The sequence below is a fragment of the Scyliorhinus canicula genome, chromosome 12 (assembly GCF_902713615.1).
Source record: "Scyliorhinus canicula chromosome 12, sScyCan1.1, whole genome shotgun sequence".
Lineage (NCBI taxonomy): Eukaryota > Metazoa > Chordata > Chondrichthyes > Carcharhiniformes > Scyliorhinidae > Scyliorhinus > Scyliorhinus canicula.
The window spans coordinates 68,251,800-68,278,777 of record NC_052157.1 but is presented as its reverse complement, the minus strand read 5'-3'; positions in this window follow the sequence as shown (position 1 = coordinate 68,278,777).

Sequence of the window (26,978 nt, the reverse complement as noted above, 5' to 3'; positions counted from 1 at the left end):
ACATACACATCACGGACAGCGAGTTCCATATGCTGGGAGGCTGTCACAACCTGTAAGTTACATTCCCTTGCTAGAGCTTTTAGGTCTAGCGACTCTGCAGGGCGCTGGCGGCGGGTAGTAAAGATATGCCGCGCGTAAACTTCATTTGCGGGCTGGACGTACAGGCGGTCGAGTATCGTGAGGGCCTCGGTGTACGAGCCGGTACTATCAAGTTGATTTGAAATGCGATGGCTCACCCGTGCGTGTAGAAGACTGAGTTTCTGCTCTTCAGTAACAGTGGAGGTAGTCGACGCAGCCAGGTACGCCTTGAAGCACCGAAGCCAATGCAGAAATATTTCCTTCGCTTCTGTGGCCTGTGGATCGAGTTCCAGTCGATCAGATTTGAGGGCTGATTCCATGGTGGGTTTTTTTAAGTCGATTAAATTGATGCGACCATCAATTCACTCAAGACACGAGAAGAAGTAAACTGTGGCTTTAATCGACTTACAACTGAGCCTGCCTGCGACCAGATGAACTGAAGGCAGGCTCGCAAGACCGCAGCACTTTATAATTCCAGTTGTGGGAGGAGCCATTGGCGGAATCATGGGCGGAGCCCTGTACATGCTCCTCATCTCCCCCTGTGGGCAGAGCCGTGCAACGGCTCACAGATGGAGCCCACAGGGGCACAGTGATGCGCAGTGTGAATTTATATTATACATTCACCACACCGTCGCCACCAAAGCAGCTGAAGCAAGCGCAATGGGCCTCTCGATACCATCGTCCATCGTGTGTATCAGGACGGCTCTGATTACATAGGGCAACAAATCCCCATAAAGGCAGACTGACTCATCAGGCTTTATAACCGGCCCGACCGGCGCAGCCCAATCTGCAAATTGCGCTGGGTGGATGATTCCCAGCTTCTCCAAGCAGTCCAGTTCGGCATCGACCGACAATTTCAAAGCGGAAGATAAAGCCCAGAAATAGTGTGGTCGTGCTTTCGGGACCACTGATATCCTGGCGGAAACCCCCCCGGATAGTACTGAGGCCCTCCAGCAACACCCCTGGGAAACATGCCAACACTGCGTCTGGCCCATCGGGGTACATTCGGCATACTCGCTGCCAGTCCCGCCGGAGGCATTTTAGCCAGTCGCGCCCCAGCAAATTTGCGAAGGAACCTTTCGCTAACCAACAGTGGTAGATTCGCCGACTGAGCCCATATTCCACGGGAATGTCTGAGGTTCTCATGATCTCCAATGGTTCCCTGTTGTACGTTGCCAGCCGGGAGGCGGTATCTTTTAATGCTAAGGCACATATCCCGGACCGAATCTTGTTGTACATGCGGCCGCTGATCACAGACACCGTGGCTCCAGTATCAAGTTCCATCCTAATTGGAAACCCATTTATCTGGACTGTAACCTGGATAGGTGCCACCCGTGGCTTTGAAATGCAGAAAGGCGTTGGGCCTCCTTCGGCTTGTAGTCGATGTAATGCGCCCATGCTCTGGGGTGGTCATCAGTGCGATGGTGGTGGGTGGGTGAGGTTTCCTGCTGGCATCTGTCTCGTCGTGTCCTTCTTATGCCGGCACGTTCATTCCGCTAATCAAGACTCTCCGGTGTATGGGGTTAGGGTTAGGGTTAGGTGTATGGTGTGCATGGCGTCAGTTGGTGGAGAATTGGTGCTGTCTATCCTGGTCCCCTGGAGTGTGCCCCCAATGAAATTTCCGCATGGGAGAGGGGCACTCCTTGCCATGCTGGACATCCAAGGTCCCCTCTTTCATATTCTCTATGCCTCTAGGGCTTCATTTTGAGCCCTCGATATCTGCCATAGGCCTCCCTTTTACTCCTTAACCGATGCAGTATCGCTCTTGACATCAAAGGATCACTGGATTTGTTGGTTTTTCTTGATTGGAACATATTGACTCTGCCGCTCCCTATTTTCCTCCTGAATGTGTCCCACTGTTCTGTCTCAGATTTACTTAAAAGCATCCGCTCCCGTCTACTCTTTCCAAATTCTTTCTGATCTGATTAAAATCAGTCTTCCCCCAGTTTAGAACTTTGATTTCAGGCCCATCGTTGCCCTTTTCCATAACAATTTTGAATCTAAAGGAGTTATGATCACTGTCTGCAAAATGTTCCCCCACTGATACTTCAACCCCTTGACCAGCTTTGTTACCTAAAATTAAACCCAGGACCCCTCCCTTGTAGAACCTTCTACGTATTGGCTGAAAAAGTTCTCCTGGACCATTGTAAGAGTTCCACTCCCTCTATACCTTTCCCACTATGACTTTCCCAGTTAATGTTGGGACAGTTGAAATCCCCCACTATCACTACCTTATTATTTTTACATTTCTCTGAAATTTGCCAACAAATCTGCTCTTATATTTCTCTCGGACTGTTAGAGGACTGATAGAACACTCCCACGAATGTGATTGCTCCTTTTTGGTTTTTAAGTTCTACCCATACAACCTACTCGGATGTTGCCCGCCTTACTGCTGTAATTGAATCCCTGATCAAAATTGCAACACCCCCTCCTCTTTTACCTCCTTCCCTATCTCACCCGAAGATCCTGTATCCTGGAACATTGAGCTGCCAATCCTGCCCCTCTCTCAACCATGTCTCTGTAACAGTAATGACACCATACCCCCATATTTTTATTTGTGCCCTCAACTCATCTGTCTTGTTCGTCAGACTCCTTGAATTATAATTAATGCCATCCAATCTTGCCAAACTCCTTTGTGACTTAACTGGTCTAGAACTTCTATGACTTCCTGACTCACTTAATGTATCCTATAATTTTGGCTGTGCACCTATCCCTGCTGAACCTTCTCTCAGGATCCCAGGCCCCTACCAAGTTAGTTTAAACCCTCCCCAACAGCACTAGCAAACCTCCCTGCAAGGACACTGGCCCCATTTCAGTTCAGGTGCAAACCGTCGGCCTGATGCAGGTCCCACTGTCCCCAAAAATGGTCCCGATGCCCCAGAAATCTAGAACCCTCCCTCCTGCCCTATTCCTCCAGCCATGCATTCATCTGAACTCACCTCCTATTGTTATATTCACTCGCATGTGGCACCGGAGGTACGCCAGAGATACCTGTTGGGTCCTGTTTTTTAATCTGATTCCTAGCTCCCTCACTTCTGCTTTCTGATTCTCATCCCTTTTCCTGTCCTTATCATTGGTACCAATATGTACCACGATATCTGTCTGTTTCCCCTCCAAAATGCCCTGCTGACATTCAGTGACATCCCTGACTCTGGCACCACATTTCTGCTCAGTTTTAACCAAGATCCCATCTCAATTGTCTTTAACACATCCCGAGGTGACTGTTTGCGGGATCTTGCTGTGCGGTGTCATCTGAAGACGAAGGTTTGTTGCTGAGTCACTGCATCACTTCCCAAAGGGGTAGGGAGAGATCGAAGAGGAAATTGAATACAATGAATTTAAGCAATGAAGGATTCTGTGCGCTCAAACAGAAAGACTATTACCTCTCGATCGGAACTCCATTACGAGTTTTCAAAGCATGAGGAGAGAGGATAACAGAGATTTGGTTACAAGGACAATTGTTAAAGAATTGATTGCCTTCCCACAGAAAATTGTTGAGACAGAGGACATTGTATCTGCTGAAGGAAAATCAGATTAGCAGTTCGATCCGAAGATAATGCGCAGCCATGGGGAGAGAGTGGGGCAGTGGGATTAGATTGGAATTGCTATAGGGCTATCGGGAGAGAGTGGGGCAGTGGGATTAGATTGGAATTGCTATAGGGCTATGGGGAGAGAATGGGGCAGTGAGATTAGATTGGAATTGCTATAGGGCTATGAGGAGAGAATGGGGCAATGAAATTAGTTTGGAATTGATACAGGGCTATGGGGAGAGAATGGGGCAGTGGGATTAGATTGGAATTGATACAGGGCTATGGGGAGAGAGTGGGGCAGTGGGATTAGATTGGAATTGATACAGGGCTATGGGGAGAGAGGGGGCAGTGGGATTAGATTGGAATTGATACAGGGCTATGGGGAGAGAGTGGGGCAGTGGGATTAGATTGGAATTGATACAGGGCTATGGGGAGAGAATGGGACAGTGGGATTAGTTTGGGATTGACACAAGGCTATTGGGAGAGAGGGGGGCATTGGGATTAGGTTGGGATTGAAACAGGGCTACGGGGTAGAGTGTGGCAGTGGCATTAGTTTGGTATTGATATTGGGAAACAGAGCTGGCTTGCTTGAGCAAATAGCTGGTCCTAATAGGTTGAGCTCAAAGATCTGGCTCTGTGTTGTGAATATCAGCAGTTCAACCTCTCTTTCTATCTTTGTGTATCTCATCAAACCTTTGTAGAAATTCTGTCTCCACCCTGAGATTTAGCTTGTGATGATTCAAGCTGTTTTCAGAGTCTGAGCAAGGAGATTAATGAATCACTTGATAGTTTTGCTTTGCTCAAATCTTTGAATTGTAAAGTGGAGGCCAGCTACACCCAACAGGTTACACTGGGCTGAAATGCATTAACACGTGAGAGTTGAACGTACAGTCTATATTTTATCTCCTGAAGTTAGGGGTGATTTAATCGAGGAGTTTGCGATGGTAGAAGGATTCACCAGGGTCAATCGTGTTGTATGCTCTGTGGGTCTTATATGGTTGAATATTAACTGTGAGATTGTGGGTAACATACCTCGCCTTTTATAAAGTTTGTGTACAGGAATAGAGGTGCCGCTGGTTGGACCAGCATTTACTGCCCATCCCTAATTGCCCTTGAATTGAGTGTCTTGCTTTGCTGGAGGGCGGGGGGGGGGGGGGGGGGGGGGGGGGGTCCGGGGAGGGGGGGGGGGGGGGTGGAGGGAGGGGGGGGGGGAGTCTATGGGCATTCCAGAGAAGGACAACAGATTTCCTTCCGAAGGGACATGAATAAACCCGGTGTCCAGTATTTATTGAACCCGATTCGCACCATCGGCAATGGGTGATTTGAATCTGGGTCCCCCGAGCAGTACGTTGGGTCTTTGGTTTCCAGTTGAGGGACAACACTATGCCACTGCCTCTCAGGGTAAGCAAAATCTATGTGCAAACTCTATGCTTGCTTCTGCATCAGATCTCACCTCAGGTCATGTGACAATTTGTATTGTACTGTGGGCATTACTGTTTACCGGTCCCACATTAACTCTTGCCATGCCAGAAATCCTCTGTTAGGGAGGGGGATGGGTGGGCAGGGTGTGTTTGGGGGGGGGGGGGGGGGGGGGGCGAGCAGGGAGAGTCTGGGGCAAGAGGGAGGACAGAACCTTTAAATGCGAGCCAAGCCATTCAGGCAAAAGCCATTACAGTGAAGACGATTACTGGTCGCAGACAGAGAACTTAACTTGCAAGCTTGCTGTGAAGGACAATGTGCCTTTCCTCCCGCAAGTCCCAAAAAATGTGCTTGTTAGGTGAATTGGACATTCTCAATTCTCCCTCAGCATACGCGAACAGGAGCCAGAGTGTGGTGACTAGGGGATTTTAACAGTAAGTTTATTGCAGTGTTAATGCAAGTCTATTTGCGACAATAATAAAGATTATTTATTTATTTATTTAAAAACCAGCATCTGAAACAAAGTCCCTTTTTCCTATTGCTCATTATTTTTACCCCTTTCTACCCCTCTGTGTTTGTCTGTCTTGAATGTGTGTGTGTGTGTGTGTGTTTGTGTAGAGGGTGGGGCAAGTTAAAGTGAGGAGTTAGGACTGTAATATCGGGCATCCAAGGGCCAAAGGCTTTGGGTATTTTTCTAAGAATAATTGGTTAATTCATTTGTGTTGTGACTCTAGGTCAATTTGGGCAGGAATTGACCATGCACTAGTCCAGGGTGTACTAACAGGAGGCTGCACAAAAGATCAAAGGATCACTCAATAGTTTTTCTTCTTTTAAATCTTTGAATTGTGTAGTGGAGGCCAGCTAGACCCAACTGGTTACACTGGGCCGAAATGAATTAACTCTTGAGGGTTGAATGTACAGTCTATATTTTATCTTCTGAAGAAAAGGGTGAACTAATCAAGGTGTTTGAGATGGTTGAAGGATTCTAATAATAATAATAATCGCTGAGTGTCACAAGTAGGCTTCAGTGAAGTTACTGTGAGAAACCCCGAGTGACCACAATCCAGCAGCTGTTCGGGGAGGCCGGTATGGGAATTCAACCCACGCTGCTGCCTTGTTCTGCATTATAGTTCTGCAGCACGGTAGCCTTGTGGATAGCACAATTGCTTCACAGCTCCAGGGTCCCAGGTTCGATTCCAGCTTGGGTCACTGTCTGTGTGGAGTCTGCACATCCTCCCCGTGTGTGCGTGGGTTTCCTCCGGGTGCTCCGGTTTCCTCCCACAGTGCAAAGATGTGCAGGTTAGGTGGATTGGCCATGATAAATTGCCCTTAGTGTCCAAAATTGCCCTTAGTGTTGGGTGGGGTTACTGGGTTATGGGAATAGGGTGGAGGTGTGGGCTTGGGTAGGGTGCTCTTTCCAAGAGCCGGTGCAGACTCGATGGGCCGAATGGCCTCCTTCTGCACGGCAAATTCTATGATAAGCCAGCTGTTTAGCCCATTGTGCTAAACCAGCCCGTTGTCACCATCAAGTGGGGGGGGGGTGGGGGGGGTGGGAGGGGGAGTGGGGGGGGGGGGGGTGGGGGGGTGTTGGGGGGGGTGTTGGGGGGGGGGGGGTGGGGGGGGGGGGGAGGAGGGGGGAGAGAGAAGACCAGAAGCTGCTTTCATTCTCCAGATAAGCTGTGATCGCTGTACTTATGAAATTGCAGAGAACCGGGCTGAATTAATCTACAAAGAAGACAAGGACAGACTGCCTATCCTTCGGTAACTCAGCGAGTAGAGCAGAGGGCTGTAGATGAATAAATGCATCCATAGGATGGGAATAGAGGGACATGGTCCCCGGAAGGGTAGGGGGTTTCAGTTCAGACGGGCAGCATTGCCGTTACAGATTTGGAGGGCTGAAGGGCCTGTTCCTGTGCTGTAATTATCTTTGTTCAAACAGAAACTTTAATCTGCAAGATTGCGACAAAGGATATGTACTAAAAACCTCCATCTGAAGCAAAGACTTTTTTTCCCTTTGCCGATTATATTTTAGCCCTTTCCACCCCTCTGTGTTTGTCTGTGTATGTGTGTGTAGAGGCTGGGGGCAAGTTAAAGTGGGAGTGAGGAATTAGTTAATAGAGTCAATAGTTAACCAGTTATATTTACTGCGCAGTTCATTATAGTTCTTGTTATAAATAAACAGTAATTGTGTTTAAATGTACAAAGCTGGTGACTGTAATAATTGGGCAGCCATGGGCCAAAGAGTTTGGATATTTTTCTCAGGATTATTGGTTAATTCACTTGTTTTGTGACTCCTGGGTCTGTGGGGTTGGAATTGAATGCGTACTAGCCCAGAGTGTTGTAACACACATAAAAGCTGTTGAGGCATAGCCGGATTTACAGAAAGTGCCAAAATGGAGCCAGAGAGATTTTTGTTGAGTAAGGGGTTTAAGGGTTATGGAACTGAGCTGAGTAAGACAGACTGAAGATACAGATCAGTTCTGATCTCCTCAAATGGTTTAGCTGGCTTGAGGGGCTGAATGGCCTCCTGATAAACCCGTTGCCCCAAAGGGAAAATTGTAGGTTAATGAAGAATTGGTTGATGCCAATCATGACATTTTGGAAGCAGATTGGAGAAAGAGGAAATTTCAATATCTTCAGCCCCAGTAACACAATAACACAATGGGTTAGAGTAGGAGCTGGACCTAACACGTTTAACAGAGAGGAGGAGGGAGATCTAGAATTGAGCAGGGGTGGGGGCTGGGAAACAATGGCTGGGATTCTTCAACGGTGGGATTCTCCATTATGCCCGACAGCCTGGGGCTGCCCCACAATGGGAAACCCCATTGACCGGCTTGCGTAACGGAGAATCCCGCCGGCCGGTCGGTGCAGAAATGTGGCGCAGCGGGGCGGAGAATCCCGCCCAATGAATTTCTTTCCCTAAACCTTCAAATCCAAAATTCTCATTGTTTCCTGTGCCTCTGACCTATACTGACATCCCCGATCCAGCAAGGCCTTGATTTGAATATTCACATCCTCATTTTCAAACCCCTCCATGGCCTCTCCAAAACCTTGATGCCTCTGTAACTATTGTAAAAGACAACAGGAAGAGTCTAAAAGACAATGTTAGCCAACAGAGTCTGAGAGAGAGGGTCTGAGAAAGAGAGGGGCTGGGTTCTCCATCGGCGGGATTCTCCGTTTCGCCAGCAGCGCACTCACGCCCGCAGATTTCCCGATGGTGTGGGGGTTGTCATAACATACACCAATATATCATGGTGCAGACACACACTGATTGACACACAGCAAGACCAATCAACGCACACAGCACCGCAGCCAATCACCAGTTAGAGCACACTCACTATAAAGACAGAGGGCATCAGTTTTCCTGCTCATTCGGGATGCAGCCTCTCAGAAGGACAGAGCTCACAGCTTACAGCACAGATCTTCGCCATGTGCTGAGTGCATAGACTGGTTAGGATAGGCATAAGTCTTTAGTTTAATCTAACATAGTGTCGACCCACAGTGAAAGTATGTTCAACAGTTTCTAGCTTAATAAAATAGTGTTGTACTATTTCAAGTGTTGGTAGCCTGTCTGTGTTACTGCTGAGGTAAACGCCGTCTCCACGGATCCAGAGTACCCAACACATCAGGGGTGCCCATAATAGGAATCCCGATTGGCCGGCAGCTGGAACGGAGAATCCCGCTGTCGGCGTGGGCACATCGCACCAGGAAACGGGTGTGGCGGGACGGAGAACCCCGCCCAGAGTGTCTGAGAGAGAGTCTGAGAGAGAGTCAGAGAGGGAGTCTAGCGTGTCTGAGAGAGAGTGAGACTGAGAGACAGGCTGAGAAAGAGCCTGAGAGAGAGTCAGAGAGAGGGAGTATGAGAGAGGGTCTGAGAGAGAGTCTGTAGCCACCTGGGTTGGCCACTTCCCGACTTTAAAATGGAGATTCACTATGAATGCAGGAAGGAATGGCCAAACACAGGAAAACAAGCAGGTGCAAAGTTTCCTGTATATTAGAACTTGCAGAAACCCAGACAGCACTGAAACTGACAACCATCTACATATTGATGAGCGATCCCCGGGAACAATTAGCAACAGTTAAGATAATCGAGACCAAGCCAGACTCCTCGGCGCCAGCAGGAGCCAAGACAAAGGGAGGCCAACGGACACTTAGGAACCGCCCAGCGATCAGGGGACAGCTCCAGTATTGGGGAAATCAAACCAATTGATTGGAACATGGTGCAATCAATTGGAACCAGGTACGGGGTCCGCCCAAAAGGGTGCAAAGCCCCTGGGGACTATAAAGTAGAGTCCCCAAGTTCAGTTCGATCTTCTTGGCAGGGTCTCTCAGCAGCTCGATACAACTCTTGACAGAGACCTGCCTAGCAGCTGCACCAACAAGTAAGTGTCCAGTCAACGCACGCTACGAGATAGGCGCTCCTAACCCTTAGTCCATACCAGCTGGAAGCCTGCAGGCTCAGGATCGAATGAGAGGCCATTGTTCCCTGACCCAGTGGGTCCCTTTTCCAAAGCTAAGTATTGGCCTTTTAGTGTTAGAAATAGTCTAGTGAGTAGTATTTTATGCATGAGTAGCGATTGACAGTGTATATAATAAATGTGTTTTGATTTGAACCTTACTAACTGGTGTATTGAGTTATTGATCAGCACTTGAACTTGAACCTCGTGGTGGTATCATAAAGATACCTGGCAACTCTAGAGCAAGGTGATTAAACAGAGCCAGTTAAGTAAAAGCACAACGAGCAACACCGATGGCGTGGGGCTGCCCAACAATGGGAAACCCCATTGACTGGCTGGGATAACGGAGAATCCCGCCGATCGTTCAGGGCAGAAATGTGGCGCGGTGTGGTGGAGAATCCCGTCCTGAGCATCTGCGAGAGCGAGAGTCTGGGAGAGAGTCTGAGAGAGAAAGAGTCTGAGACAGATTGAGTCTGAGATTCTCCAGAAAGATTTCTCAGTGTGGTAGTGTGGTACCAAGTGGGAACCTCTGCGAGCTTGCTGGCACACGGCCCTGTGAGGCTGGCAACACTATTCAATGTTATTAGTCCCGTTAACAAGGCCCTATGGGCTTTTCGCCGCAATGAAGACTTGCTAGCTGATTCGCTGGCACCGCGCTCACCAGCCCCTCGCTAACGTGGTCAAGCAGCACTTAAACAGCTCTTGCACAGCCAACCCCAACCAGCTCACAACAATGGCGCCCAGGAAACGGTCCCAAGATACGGAGATGCAGATCTAGCCAGGCTGCTGGACGCAATGGAAGCCAGGAGGGATGTCCTGTACCCCAGCGGGTCCCGGAGGGTCAGTCACATGGAAGCCAGTGCAGCTTGGGATGAGGTGGCGGCTGCTTTGAGCGCTGGGAGTGTGACCAGGAGGGCGGGCCTCCAGTGCCGGAAAAAGGTCAACGATTTTCACTGGACAGCACAAGTGAGTCAACACCAACGCGTCTCCCCCACCTCCCCCTGAGAACCTTTCGCCCCATGTGAGCTTCCACCCTTCAACTCACCATGCGACCCACAACCCTCCCTCCACCTCCCTCTCCCTTCAACCCACCAACACGGTGTTTGGTAGGTGCCGCAGAGGTGAGGAACCACCGGGCCCCACCTGAAGGACCTGTCAAATGTGAGTTGTTATTGCTTTGCTGACTGACCCATCCCTCCCACTGACCATATATCCATTCTCCTACAGGTCCTCTAGCCAACAGTGCCGGCCCAACCTGGGTGGCCCCCTCTCCAGCTCCCAGACCACCTCAGAGGGGAGTTCCGAGGTAGATATGATTGAGGCGTTACAGATGTCATCCCCACCCTCCACCAGCACAGGTACATGCACCTCGGTGGGACAGGTGGGGTCAGGCTTCTGGGGCACAATCTGGTGAACACCACACACCTTTGCTGCACATCAAGTGGAGGCAGGAACCCCCAGGTGAGACAGCAGTCGGAGGTCTGCTGGATTCCTGGGCTCAGCTGCATCACAGCCTGATGCTGAGCCTGTGGAAGAGGTGTACCCTGATGAACGATCAATTGCACAAAGACTCAGATTGGGTACAACTGTGGCTTTATTACAGTCAGATGCGTGGCCTCCTACTGCAGCTGGCGAAATGGCAGATCAATGGAGGACACGCATATTTATACAGCTCCTAGTGGGCGGAGCCAGCCGGCAGGGGCTACCGGCGAACCTGTAATACAGGTCCTACCTTACATACCATAATACAGGTGTACACAGTGGTTCACCACATTCACCCCCTGTTAAAAATGAGTCCGACGGGGGTGGTGTGGGACTATATACAACGTTGTGAATTATGTACAGTGTCTTATAAAATGAGTGGGGAAGGGAAAAAAATGTCCATTTTGATAGTCCGGTGCCCGTCAGAGGTTCAGTCGATCCGGTGCTTTGACGGTTCGCTGGGAGCGACGTAACGGTGGTGGCGATGTCGGTGCTGGTGGTGCTGTAGTCGGATGACCACGGAAGCGTGCTGAAATCTTCTTCGTCCTCTTGCGTGGGCAGGGGAAGGAGGGATGGACCTGGTGGGTTAATGTTGGTAGCGCCGGGGTAGGGGAGGTGGCGCATGGGTGGGGAAGTGTGTTGGGGTGGAACCTGACGGTGCCAGGTCCCTGAGGGAGACAGTATCTTGGCGGCCGTCGGGAAACTCCATGTAGGCATACTGGGGGTTGGCGTGGAGCATGTGTACCCTGTCCACCAAGGGGTCTGCCTTGTGGAGTCGGACATGCCTACGGAGCAGGACCGGTCTTGGAGCTACGAGCCAAGTTGGGAGCGACAACCCGGATGTGGACTTCCTGGGGAAGGTAAAAACACGTTCATGGGGTGTGTTATTTGTGGCAGTGCACAGTAGTGCCCGGATGGAGTGTAGTGCATCAGGGAGGACCTCCTGCCAGCGAGAGACTGGGAGGTTCCTGGACTGTTGGGCCAGCTGGACGGACCTCCAAACCGCTCTGTTCCTCTCTACCTGCCCATTTCCCCGGGGGTTGTGGGGAACAAAATGGCGGCGCCGATGGGGCACACATTGCGGCGGCACCACAAGATGGCGGCGCCCATGGGACGCATGTTGGTGGCGCTGGGCAAGATGGCGGCACCCATGGGCTGCACGTGGACCGAGGGGCGGGAGATGGCGGCGCCCACTGACCGCACGTGGCCCAGGGAGGAGAAGATGGCGGCGCCCATTGTGCATCAGGCAGGGGAGAGGGGGCGATAGCGGTCACGATAGCGGCGACTGCGCGGGCCTGGCACACAGCTGCGAATTGGCCCTTTTTACTGCAGGACTTGCAAGTGGCGGCACGGGCCGGGCAGCATTGGCAGGGGGTGCTTCTGTTGACCGTAGAAATAGCAGCGGGGGCCCACGGGGTGCGCGGATTGGCGTGTGGCGCAGGCGTATTGACTAGGCAGGGCCCCAGCTGGGGGAGTCATTTGAGGGGTCCAGGAAGGGTAGGACGGGTGGGCCGAGCGGCGAGGGGGATATGCCTGAACATTGTGGGATGCGACCGTCATGGAGTTCACTAAAGTTTTTGTCTTCGCTAGGTCGAGCGTGGCCCCTTCCAGCAGTCGTTGTCGGATGGGGTCCGACGCAATCCCCATTATGAACGCATCGCGCATGAGGAGATTAGAATGTTCGGTGGCCGTAACGGCCTGGCAGTCACAGTCCCGGACGAGTGGGATTCGGGCCCGCCAGAAATCTTCGATGGACTCACCAGGGAGTTGAGAGCGAGTGGCGAGTACGTGCCTGGCTAGGATCGTGTTCGCTTTCTGCGCATAGTTTCCTTTTAGGAGTACCATCGCTTCCGTGGAACTCGGGGCGTCCTGGATCAATGGGAACACGTTGGAGCTCAACCTGGAATACAAGACCTGTATCTTCTGAGCTTCCATCGGCGTGGGGGTCGCTGCGTTGATGTAAGCCTTGAAACAAGCTAGCCAGTGATTAAAGTCATTTCTGGCATCGGGCGAGTGCAGATCCAGCTGCAGGCGATCTGGTTTGATTCTGATATCCATTTTGTTGAACATCTGACTGCAATAAATTGATGCACGATCAATTGCACAAAGACTCAGATTGGGTGCAACTGTGGCTTTATTGCAGTCAGATGCGTGGCCTCCTACTGCAGCTGGCGAAATGGCTGATCAATGGAGGATACACATATTTATATGGCTCCTTGTGGGCAGAGCCAGCTGGCAGGGGCTACCGGCGAAGCTGTAGTACAGGTCCTACCTTACATCCCCTAATATAGGTGTACACAGTGGTTCACCACATACCCGGAGCTGATGGAAACGTGAGGGAGTGGCCGGGACGTTCAGAGGGAGATGTCAGTGTCACTCCAGCAGATCCATAGCCGTTTGGAGAAGTCCCAGAGGCTACGGGCACAGGACATGTCGCTGGCAATGTGTGGAATCAAGGCCAACACTGTTAGGGTGGTGACCGAAGTGGAGAGCCTGGTGCACGATGCTGGCACCATTAGTGAAGGTGCCCAAGGTGTCGCGCAGGGGGTGACTGCCATGGATGAGGTTCTTGGTGGAATGACAGTCTCACTAGGGGGTGTCACCCAACACCAGGCCGACCTCTATGAGGTTCTGCAGGACATGTCCTGCTCTCACATGGGAATGACCGACCCACTGCGAAACTTGTCCAGGTCGCAGGTGGGCATTGCCGAGGCTCTGCAGAGCATGTCCCAGTCACTGAGGAGCATCGCCGAGGGCGTTGACACAATGGCACGGACCATGGGGAGCCGCCAGGCTGGCAGAGCCAGATGATGCAGGGGCAGCCAGGGCTCGAACCAGCTGCCCCTCCATCCCATGGTGAACACCAGGACCCTATGGGCACCAACCGGGAGGAGGGGGCACTGATTTCCAACCCAGACCTGTCCCATAGATTGGCGACGGTGGCCACCACTCCTCCGAGTTCCACCCCGCTGATGAGGCTGCGTCTCACAGCCACCATTTTCAATTCTCATTTTTCATTTCATTTTCACCACCAACAGGGTGGCAAGGCTGTGCATGTGCCGCTGACAAGTGAGCCAGGGCTTTCCGACCCTAGAGCCCGCTGAGGACGGCCAAGGGGCGAGGGAAGGATCTGGCTGTGCATCCTGGGGACACACGTAGACGAGGTGGTAGAGCTAGGAAGGCAAAGCACATCGAGAATCACTGAGGACATGGGCGGGGGGGAAGGCGAGGGTTCAGTCGGGAGTATGGGAGGAGTGCATCATTGGGAGAGTGGTAAACTATTACACGCAATAAACAGCCTTGTGCGCAATAGCATTATGTCTCTGTCACTTTCTACCGACCTCAGAACCCTTGGCCCATCTCTCCAGGCATCTCCCTCTCCCTGGGCACACCGCGTGCCGGTGATGGGTGTGAGCGAGCACTCAGCGGACAGGCAGGGGTCAGACTATGGCATAGATTGAGGAGCACTGGCACTCAGCTCTCTGCAGGTTATCATCACCCCCCCCTGCCCTAGACAGTGACCCGCTGACGTTGCCAACACAGTGCCGCAGCCTGGGCTGATGTGACACAGGCCCTGGTTGGATGTGAAATAAGAGGGGGTGTGATGGGCGAGGCCATTTCCTAAGTGAAGCGGGCGAGTATGAGGGCCTTCCAGCCACTCCAGGCTCGCTGGACCTTTGCCAAAGCCGCCTCTCCTGCAGCCTCCAGCTGGGCCTCCGGTTCCTCCCCGGCCTGGTCCTCCAGCCCCTGTTGGTGCGGCACCACCTCATCATCCTCCTCCTCGGAGGTGTCCGCATGTTTCTCATCACCAACCTCCAGCATGTCTTCCCGCTGCTGTGTGAGGTTGTGGAGGGCACAGCAGACCACCACAAAGCAGGCGACCCTCCGGAGGGTGCACCTCCGAGTGGTCGATGCATCGGAACCGCACCTTGAGGCGTCCGGTGCGCCGCTCAATCACTGCCTGGGTGGCCTCATGGGCCTCGTTGTACCGTGTCTCTGCTTCACTCTCCGGCCTCCGACTTAGCATCATTAGCCATGTCCTCAGTGGATACCCCTTATCCCCAAGAGCCAGCCGCCCATCCTGGGGTGGTCTTCAAAGAGTCAGGGATGACCATCTGCCCCAGGATGTAGCTATCGGGCGCACTCTGCGGGAAGTGGGCACACACGTGCATGATCTTCATGTGGTGGTTGCACACAAGCTGGATGTTCAGTGAGTGGAATACCTTTCTGTTAATATACGGCACTCCCAGATGGCCCAGTCAGCACAGGGCAACATACGTGCCATCTATTACTCCCTGGACCTGAGGCATTCCGGCAATGGCGGAGAAACCAAGCCCGGACATCTTGCTGGGCTTGGCCCATGTCAAAGATGACGTAGTTTTCGGCCCAGGCAAACAGAGCATCCTTGATCTGTTGGATGCACCTGTGGGTTGTGGCCTGTGAGATACCACACAAGTCCCTGCTCGAGCCCTGGGAGTCTGAGAGAAAGAGAGAGAGAGAGAGATTCAGGAGAAAGAGTGAGTGAGACAGCAAGTCTGACAGAGAGAGAGTCTGAGAATGAGAGATAGTTGAGAGTCTGAATGAGAGACTGAGAGAGGAAGTCTTGGCCAGAGAGTCTGCGAGAGAGAGCGTCTGAAAGAGAGGAGGTGTGAGAAAGAGAGAGTGTGAAAGAATGGGGTAACCTGAGAGAGAGTCTGAGACTCTCTATTGTTGAATACATTGCAGACTGGGATAGACAGTTTTTTTGGTGTCCGGGAATTAATGAATATGGGGACGGGTGGGAAAACTGAAGCCTAAGGTCAGCCGTGGTCGTACTGAATGTTAGAGCAGGCTCGATGGGCCAAATGGCTTTCTCCTGCCGCTGTTTCTTGTCACCTTATCCAGGAACCTGGCCTTGGCGAACGTTTCCCTGTCTGGGCTCCGAACACTCTCCCCCCTTCTCCCAAACCCACACAAACACACACACAAACAGAAGGCCAGGTACAGCCTGGAACAGACAGTGATCTGGCGAATAGGAGTAAGACTGAGTGCTTCAGCCTGGGTTTCGGAAAGATAGCAGTTGGAGTGATTCAAAGGAAAGGCATGCGGAGAGATGAGCGAGAGCGGAGAACGTGAAGAGGTCTCTGATCTCCCAATCATCTACAAGCAACAAGTGATTACTCCCTTTAACACAAACATGTAAGGTATGTAAACTGGGAGAGAGGGTTTGGAATGCAGGAGGTAAACAAACCAGCTTCAGTGATAAGGCAGCAGCACTGTTAATGAAAATCCAACCATTTGGGAGCAGGTTAATCACAGGGATGACCGGTTCGCTGAGAGTCAAGCAGTCTGGAACCTCCCAGGGCCGGATTCACTATTTCAGAGACTAAGTGCTGACGTTGGGACTGAATTGTTGGTGTTCTATAACTACTGGCCCCAGAATAATTCAGGATCAGTTAATGGGCGAGAACTGGTGCCACGAGAAACGCTGTCCAATTCGCCGGGCCGGGATTGACACTAGAGAGGCTGACAAGCTGCAGACGCATATTAGCACTCCCCTCCCCACACACACTCATCCCAGCCAACACGATGGCAGTGCAGAGAGTGGCACCCAGGTTCATGGATTCGGAACTGGAGACCCTTCTTCACACTGTGGAGGAGAGGGTGGGGGCACCTTGTTCCCTGGAGTGGGAAGGAGGCTTGTGGTAAACCACGATATTGCATTGTAATTCATTGTGTTGTGTTGTACATGCCTGGGCTTCTCCATGCTGGCTCCACCTGTGGCTCCTCCCCTCGGGCTTATGTGTAAAGGTGGTAAGTCTCCGCCTCCGGACCCAGTTCGGGACCAGAGGCCAGGATGCTAGCTGTTTAGTGTATTAAAGCCTCAGTTACATTCATCGCTCGTCGTGTGCTTATTGAAGGCATATCAAGGCTTCCACCCAGGCACTCAGGCGTACAGCAGGCCTGAGTGCAGGTGGCAGAGGCCGTGAGCATGGTCAGCCTCACTGCCAGAACCAGCCAGCAGTGCCGGGAAAAGCTGCACGGCCTCCTCAAGGTGACCAGGGTGAGTAGCCAACACCATGCCCCTGGCACCAAACCCTGTCCCACACACTCGTAACCTCCCACCCCACGTGGAGAGCGCCTGAACTCCACCGCCGGCACTCTGCCTACATCCTACCCTGCACCACATGCCAACACCCATGCTGCCTGCCATGGCTGGGTGCCCTGTTTACAAAGGCCACCAGCTGCCCACCCCCTGTGCTGCCCACTTCCCACTGCCGAACACTGTGCATTTTCTTTCTCCCCTGTCATAATATACACCAGTATATCATGGTGCAGACACATACTGATGGACACACACTGGGACCAATCAACATGCACAAACACCGCAGCCAATCACCACTTAGAACACACACACTATAAAGGCAGAGGGCACCACGGTTCCTGTTCATTCTGGATGCTGCCTCTCAGTGTAACAAGAACTCATCAAGTACAGTACAGACTCACACACGTGCTGAGAGATTCAACTGGTTCGGACAGGCACAGGTCTCTAGTTAAACTAGGATCGTTTAAACCCACAGTTCTCGTATGTCAATTAGTTAATAGTTAGTTAATAAAATGGAGTTGAACCTTCCTCAGTGTTGGTGGTTTATGTTAACCTCGCAAGTCTACATCATCCAACACTTCATGGTACCAGTAGTTGAGGGATGTTAGTACTTCTGAGACCTACCTACCAGTGATCAGCCTTCCACCAGTCTTCAGCCATCCTGCAGTATGGACTCCGATCGCCTGCCGCCACCCCTCCACATTATCGGGAACCTGGGCTCAAATTGGAAGATTTTTAAACAGCGCTTCCAGTTATACCTCGAGGCCATGGACCTGGAAGCTGCCTTGGACGCACAGAAGATTGCTCTCTACCTCTCCACAGCCGGGGACCATGCCCTCCACATCTTCAACTCACTCACCTTCGCTGAAGGGGAGGACAAATCGAAGTTCAAAACAGTCCTCTTAAAGTTCGACGGCCACTGCAAGGTCGAGGTAAACGAGAGCTTCGAGCGATATGTGTTTCAACAGCGAGTTCAGGGTAAGGACGAGCCTTTCCAGTCCTTTATTACCCACCTCCGTGGCCTTGCGCAGTCCTGCTACGGGTCCACCTCTGACTCCATGATCCGTGACCAGATTGTTTTTGGCATCCAATCTGAGCCCCAGCGCCAGCAGCTATTAAAAGTGCAGCAGCTCACCCTGCCCACGGCCATTGAGACCTGTGTGCTCCATGAACACGCTTCCACGCGCTACTCACGCATCCAGGCCGCTGAAACGGCGCGGCACGCTCCCTACGAGGCAGAACGGGTCCAAATAATAAAATCTCTCCAGGGTCTGAATCTGGATGATGGCGGGCATTTTGCGCGCTTTTCGCAGACTCCCACGCTGATATGCAATGAACGTGGTGACGTTGCGGACCGTTTTGCGCAGGCGCGCACCTCGCTGGATTGCCCCGCGCATGTGCAGTGGCGCAATGAACGTGCCGACGCAATGGCATGCGGTAACTGTGGCTCCGCCCACTTAAAACGGCAATGTCCCGCGAAGACCCGACGCTGCCTGCAGTGTGGCAAACTGAGCCACTATGCTACTCTGTGCAGGTCCTCCCTGCCTGCTGCTTTTAGGAGGTCCAGCCCACCCCGCAGACATGTCAGGGCCATTCAGGCTGCTATCAGCGAACCTACTCCAGACCTCTTTTCTGACTTTGCCTGCGATGACCCACAGGCCCCATTCCAAGTTGGCATCATAACCAAGCACAGGATGTCTCCTAAGCGTGGCACCAAACCCGTCCACATTCACAGCATTGATCTGGATGATGAGTGGTGTGCCACCCTTACGGTCAACCGGTCCCAGTGAGGTTCCGCCTGGACACTGGCGCTTCTGCCAATCTCATTGTGTCGTCTGATCTTCGCATACTCTGTGTCCAGCCTGCCGTCCTGCCATCTGCGTGTCAACTGCTGACTACAATGGCAATGCCATCGCTGCCAGTGGATCCTGCCAACTTGAGGTGACACATCGTGCTCACACAGCTGTTTTCCCGTTTGAAATCGTTGCTGCCTCAAAAGCCTCCTTGCTTGGTGCGCAGGCATGCAAGCTGCTCCATTTAGTGCAGAGAGTACACTCTCTCTCTCCCAGCGACGTGTCTGCATCTTCTGACACAGACGTCAGGGTGCAACTCGACTCCATCATCCAGCAATACCACAATGTCGTCGAGGGCATGGACACGCTCCCGTATACATACAACATTCTACTCAAGCCGAGACTTCCGGTGGCGGCAATGATCGAGTGAGCCGCACATTCGGAGGGCTCTCACTCTGGTGGGGCTTTAGGGCCTGATTCCCCGCGATAGCAGGACTACTGAGCAGCAAAAAGGCAGCCGCGGAAGTGCTGGAGAGCGGGCTGCAGTACATGGAACCGCGGGAGTCCAGGAAGCAGAGGAAGAGAGAGAGAAAGGGACAGAGGCAAGGAGCAGAGGAAGCTGACCTGGAACCTAAGATAGCGGACACACAGACCTCGGACTCAGCAGTCCAGCAGGTGCTGGATAACATGCTCCAGATGATGAAGAGCAGTTTTGAGTCGCTGAAGCGGGACAACTTGGACTCACTTCAGAAGGCAGTGGATCAGCTGAATTAAAGACTGGATGCTCAAGATGTAAAAGTTAAGGAGTTGGGAGAGGCGGTGGAGGAGCAGGCGGATGCGCAGATGATTGCGGCGATAGGAGTTGACGGGCTGAAGGAGCGGCAAAGAAGACTGCTGGACAGAGTGGAGGAGTTGGAGAATAGAGCCCGCAGGAACAATCTGAGGATCATGGGCCTCCCGGAGGGGGCTGAGGGAGCTGATGCCGCAGCGTTTGTGGCAGACCTGTTGATGCAGCTGATGGGGGCTGAAGCCTTTTCGCGACCGCCGGAGCTGAAGGGGGCATACAGAGTGCAGGCGAGGCAGGGGCGTCTGGAGGGACACCCCCCCCCCCACCCCCCCCCCCCCCACCCCCCCCCCCCCCCCAGTCCGTCCGTCCAACGGTGATCAGGTTCCACAGGTTCGTGGACAAGGAGCGGGTGCTGCGGTGGGCGAAGAGCGCCAGGAGCAGCACGTGGAACAATAGTGTTCTCCGCATTTACCAGGATCTAAGCCAGGAGGTGGCTTGGTGGCGAGCAGCCTTTAAACAAGTCAAGGAGGTACTGTTCAAGAGCACGTGAAGTTTGGTCTGCTGTTCCCGGCCCGTCTTTGGGTCACGCATCAGGGTCAACACCACTCCGAGCCTGAAGAAGCGATGGACTTTGCGAGGGATCAGGGGCCGGTCCCGAAAAGAGGTCCCACGGGCACGAATTAGGACCCGAGAACTATCGTATGAAGGGACGCCGAATGTGCCTGGACCGCTGTTCAACGGTTTGCTGGGTTAAAGGGGCCAAGCGGGACATTTGGGACTCTTCCCTTTGTTTTTGGTTACTGATTTTTTTTGTTGTTTTTGTTTTCTTCCTCTTTTTTCTGTTTTTTCCTTTTCGTGTGGATTTTTACTTTTTGTGGGACTCGCGGAGGACACTGGAGCCGATATTGTAACTAAGGGTGGCTGGTCAGCGAAGGGGGTTAAGGACATGGGTTGGGGGGTTTTTGTTTTACTGATGTTCATGCCTTCCTGTGCCAGTGAGTTTGCTCCAGCGGGTTGGAAAGGGGGATGGGGCGCCGGGGAGTGGGGATGAGGAAGGGGAAACAATGGGAATGAGACGGGGGGGCGCCAGAGTGAGGAGTCAACGGGCTAGCAGATTGGCTAGTCAAGGGAGTCAGGTGGGGGGGAGAATACAGCCAATGGGTGGCAAGGGTGGGGTTACCGGGGTTGTGCCCCCCAACCAGGCTGATCACCTGGAATGTCAGGGGACTGAATGGGCCGGTTAAGAGGGCACGGGTGTTCGCGCACTTGCGGGCTCTGAGGGCGGACGTAATTATGTTGCAGGAGACACATCTGAAAGTATCTGACCAGACTAGGCTAAGGAAGGGCTGGGTTAGCTAGGTCTTCCACTCGGACTTGGACTCGAAGTCCAGGGGGGTGCCAATCATGATCAACAAGCGGGTGCAATTTGAGGCGGAGGGCATAGCCGCTGACAGGGGGGACAGATACCTGATGGTAAGGGGCAGACTGGAGGGGAGAAGAGTGGTGCTGGTGAATATATATGCCCTGAACTGGGATTACGTGGACTTTATTAAAAGAGTGCTGGGGAAGATCCCGGATCTGGACTCTCGTAGGATAATAATGGGGGGAGACTTTAACATGGTCCTTGATCCAGCGCTGGATCGGTCGTATCCCAGAACGGGTAGACTCCCAGCAATGGCAAGGGAGCTGAAAGGGTTCATGGAGCAAATGGGGGCAGTGGACCCCTGGAGAGCCAGACAGCCGACAGGAAGGGGCTACTCGTTTTACTCGCACGTCCATAAAGTATATTCTTGGATAGACTTTATCCTAAGCAGGGACTGTATAGGGGAGGTAAAGAACATGGAATATTCGGCAATCACTATCTCGGACCATGCTCCGCACTGGGTAGACCTGCAGGTCGGAGGGGCGAATCACCAACGCCCACAATGGAGGCTAGACGTGGGACTGCTGTCGGAGGAGGGGATCTGTGAGAGGCTTCGGAGGTGTATGCAAAATTACTTGCAGGTGAATGATAAGGGGGAGGTCTCAGCGGCGACCCTGTGGGAGGCACTAAAGGCAGTAGTGCGGGGAGAGTTGATCTCAATTGGGGCCCACAGGGCTTAGGCGGACAGGGCAGAGATGGACAGATTGGTTAGGGAAATGGGTCGGATAGATGAGGAACACGCGGAGTCCCCGGGGGAGGTTTTACTCAGGGAGAGGCAGAGACTACAGGCGGAACTGGGGGCGCTATCCACGAGAAGGGCCGTGGAACAGCTTAGGAAGGCGAGGGGCGTGGTGTACAGGCATGGGGAAAAGGCTAGCAGATTGTTAGCACAGCAACTCAGGAAGAGGGAGGCGGCCAGGGAAATAAGTAGAGTGATGGATGGGGAGGGGTGCAGAGTGGAGGACCCGGCAGGAATGAATAAGGTATTCCGAGACTTCTATAGTAAGCTGTATACTTCGGTGCCTCCGGAAGAACCGGAGGGGATGAAAAGGTTTCTGGACGGGTTAACATTCCCAACAGTAGGTGGGGGGCGAGTGGATGAGCTGGGATCCCCGATTAGAGTAGAGGAGGTATTGGGGGGCCTAAAGGCCATGCAGTCGGGGAAAGACCCGGGGCCGGATGGATACCCAGGAGAGTTTTATAGGAAGTTCTCTGAGTTAGTGGGTCCGGTCTTGGCGAGGGTGTTTAATGAGGCAAGGGACAGAGGGACCCTGCCGCCGCCGATGTCGCAGGCCACCATATCATTGATATTGAAGCGGGAGAAGGACCCGGAAGCGTGCGGGTCCTACAGGCCAATCTCCCTGATCAATGTAGATGCCAAGCTCCTGGCAAAGGTACTGCCGATTAGAATTAAGGACAGCGTACCGGAGGTGATTGGGGAGGACCAAACTGGGTTCGTGAAAGGCAGGCAGCTGTTGGTCAACTTGAGAAGATTACTTAATGTGATAATGATGCCCCCGACGGGCAAGGAGGTGGATGGAGGTAGTGGTGGCGATGGATGCCGAGAAGGCCTTTGACCGGGTGGAGTGGGGCTATCTATGGGAGGTGCTCGGACGGTTTGGGTTCGGAGAGGGACTGGTGAATTGGATCAAGTTATTATATCAGGTCCCAAAGGCCAGCGTCAGGTCAAACAGAGAAGTGTCAGAGTATTTTAGACTATACCGTGGGACCAGACAGGGCTGCCCACTCTCCCCGCTGCTGTTTGCGCTGGCCATAGAGCCGCTGGCGATTGCGCTGAGAGCCGCAAAGGGATGGAAGGGGATGGTTAGGGGCGGGGTGGAACATAGGGTCTCTCTTTATGCGGACGACCTGCTCCTGTACGTGTCGGACCCATTGGCCGGGATGGGAAGTATACTGGAAGTTCAGCCAGTTCTCAGGATACAAACTAAATATGGCCAAGAGTGAAATATTTGTGGTACAGGCAAGGGGCCAGGAGAACAGATTGAGAGGGCTACCATTTAGGCTGGTTGAGGAAAATTTTCGGTACTTGGGGATCCAGGTGGCGCGAGACTGGGGCAGGCTGCACAAGTTACATTTGGTCAGGGTGGTGGAACAAATGAAGGGAGAGTTTCGGAGATGGGATGCACTCCTGCTGTCGCTGGCAGAGAGGGTGCAGACTGTAAAGATGACAATGCTCCCTAGATTCCTGTTCTTTTATCAGTGCCTCCCGATCTTTATCCCACAGTCCTCTTCAAAAGGGTTAACAAGATGATCATGAGCTTTGTCTGGGCGGGAACATCCCCGCGGGTGAAGAAGGCGATGCTTGAGAGGAGCCGCAGCGAGGGAGGGCTGGCATTGCCGAGTCTGATTAACTATTACTGGGCGGCTAGTATCGCTATGATAAGGAAGTGGATGGTGGGTACGGAGTCTATCTGGGAGCGGGTGGAGGCGGCTTCGTGCAGGGGCTCCAGCTTGGCAGCCCTGGTCACGGCTCCTCTACCACTGCCGCCGGCCAGGTACTCCACCAGCCCAGTAGACCGGTTGTGGTGGCGACCCTGAGGATATGGGGCCAGTGGACGAGGCATGTAGGGGAGATGGGGGCGTCTGTCTGGGCGCCAATCTGCGACAACCATCGGTTTGCCCCCGGGAGTATGGATGGGGGGTTTCGAGCATGGCAGCGGGCAGGGGTGGGGAGGGTGGGCGATATGTTCCTGGAAGGGAGATTTGCGAGTTTGAGGGGCTTGGAGGAGAAATTTGGTCTGGTAAGGGGAAACGATTTCAGGTACCTACAGTTGCGGGACTTTGTTCGTAGACAGGTCCCATCCTTCCCACGCCTCCCGCCAATGGGGATCCAAGACAGATTAGTCACTAGGGGGGAAGGAGGGGAGGGTAGAGTCTCTGATATTTATAAGGTGCTCATGATGGGGGAAGGGTCCCAGACGGAGGACCTGAAACTCAAATGGGAGGAGGAGCTAGGCGGGGAAATGGAGGATGGGCTGTGGGCAGAAGCCCTGAGTAGGGTGAATTCGACCACAACATGTGCCAGGCTCGGCCTGATTCAATTTAAGGTCGTTCACCGGGCCCACATGACGGTGGCTCGGATGAGCAAATTCTTTTGGGTAAAGGACAAATGCGCTAGGTGCGCAGGAGGACCAGCGAACTACATACACATGTTTTGGGCATGCCCGATGCTTAGGGGGTACTGGGAGGGATTCGCGGGGATCATGTCCCGGGTGCTAAAAACAAGGGTGGCGATGGATCCAGGGGTGGCAATTTTTGGGGTTTCGGAAGACCCAGGAGTCCAAGGTGAGAAAGAGGCCGATGTTTTGGCCTTTGCTTCCCTGATAGCCCGGCGACGAATATTATTGGCGTGGAGGGACTCAAAACCCCCGAAGACTGAGTTGTGGCTTTCGGACATGTCGAGTTTTCTGGGGATGGAAAAAATGAAGTTCGCCTTGAGGGGATCTGTACAGGGGTTCACCCGAAGGTGGCAACCATTCATTGACTACTTTGCGGGAGAGTGAGCATCAGTGAGGGGGGGGGGGGGGTTAGAGTAGAGTAGGCGGGATGAATTGGCGGGTAGTGCCGATGGGAGAGGAGCAGGCTTGTGCAGTATGTTAAGATTGAAGTATTGAATGTACGTGGATGTTTGCCCATTTTTTGCCTTTTTTGCTTCTTTCTGTTGATACCTGTAACTGTTTACAATGCTGAAAAACTACCTCAATAAAATTGTTTGTTAAAACATTCTACTCAAGCCCAACGCTACGCCTGTGGTACACGCACCTCGCAGAGTCCCAGCGCCCCTTAAGGACCGCCTCAAGCTACAGCTCCAGGACCTCCAGGACCAAGGGGTCATATCCAGAGTCACGGAACCGACCGACTGGATAAACTCCATAAGAAACCATCCGGCGAGCTAATGATCTGTATAGATCCTAAAGATCTGAATCGGAACATCATGCGGGAGCACTGCCCGAATCCGAAACGTGAGGAACTCATGTGTGAGATGGCCCACGACAAACTCTTCACAAAACTCAACGCCTCGAAGGGTTTCTGGCAAATCCAGCTGGATGAATCGAGCAGAAAGCTGCGTACATTCAACACACCCTTTGGCAGATACTGCTACATCCGAATGCCATTCGGCATCATCTCTGCGTCCAAAATTTTCCATCGCATAATGGAGCTGATGATGGAGGGAATCGACAGCGTCCGGGTATATGTCGACGACATCATAATCTGGTCAACCACCCCGCAGGAACACATCAGCCGCCTCAAGCGCATCTTCAAACGCACTCACGAACATGGCCTCCACCTCAATAGGGCCAAATGCTCCTTCGGCCAGTCGGACATCAAGTTCCTGGGTGATCACATCTCCCACCTCGGCGTGCGTCCGGATGAGGACAAGATTGCGGCAATCACGTCCATGAAAACGCCTGAGGACAAGAAAGCGGTCCTCCGGTTCCTGGGCATGGTGAATTTCCTCGGGAAGTTCATCCTGAATCTCGCAACACACACCACAGCCCTCAGAGACCTGGTTCGCAAAACTACGGACTTCCAGTGGCTCCCGGCCCACGACCTCGAGTGGAGGGAACTTAAGGCCAAGCTATCCATGGCCCCAGTGCTGGCCTTTTTCGATCCGAACAAGGAGACTAAAATCTCTACTGATGCCTGTCAGTCTGGGATTGGAGCCGTGCTCCTGCAACGAGACAAGGCCTCGTCATGGACTCCCGTTACGTATACATCATGGGCAATGACCCCCACGGAACAGCGCTACGCGCAAATTGAAAAAGAGTGTCTCGGCCTTTTGACTGGAGTCGTGAAGTTCCACGACTACGTATATGGACTTCCCCAGTTCACTGTTGAAACCGACCATCGTCCGCTTGTCAACCTTATACAAAAGGACTTGAATGACATGACGCCTCGCCTCCAACGCATCCGACTCAAGCTACGGAGGTATGATTTCCAACTTGTTTATACCCCTGGCAAAGACCTTGTCGTTGCTGATGCCCTCTCCAGGTCAGTTACCACTCCATGCGATCACGAAGGGTTCGTTTGCCAAATCGATGCTCAAGTTCAGTTCGCAGCCTCCCACTTGCCAGCATCGGATGCACGCCTGGTACAAATTCACCGCGAGACAGCGGCTGACCCCCTTCTGCAGCGTGTGATGCATTTAATATCAGACGGGTGGCTCAAGAGCCAATGCCCACAGTTTTACAATGTCCGTGACGACCTGGCGGTTGTTGATGGGGTTCTCCTGAAGTTGGATCACATCGTGATCCCGCACAGCATGCGCCAGCTGGTCCTGGAGCAACTGCATGTAGGCCATCTAGGAGTGGAAAAATGTTGCCACCGGGCCAGGGAAGCTGTCTACTGGCCGGGCATTAACGGTGACATTGCCAATGCGGTACTCAACTGCCCCACCTGCCAGCGTTTTCAACCCGCCCAACCAAGGGAGACCCTGATGCCCCATGAGTTGGTCACATCACCCTGGACCAAGGTGGGCATCAACCTGTTCCACGCATTGGGCAGGGACTACGTCCTTATCATTGGCTACTTCCCCAACTACCCGGAGGTCATCACACTGCACAATCTCACATCTTCGGCTGTTATTCGGGCGTGCAAGGAGACGTTTGCCCGATATGGCATCCTGCTCACAGTGATGTCGGACAATGGCCCCTGTTTCACAAACCAGGAATGGGCCAGCTTTGCCCGGCAGTACAACTTCGCACACATCACATCCAGTCCCCTGTACCCTCAGTCCAATGGCAAGGCAGAAAAGGGGGTTCATATAGTCAAGAGGCTGCTCTGCAAGGCTGCCGATGCCGGATCTGACTTCCATCTCACTCTGTTAGCCTATCGCTCCGCCCCCTCTCCACTGGGCTGTCGCCTGCACAGTTACTGATGAACCGCACCCTCAGGACGGCAGT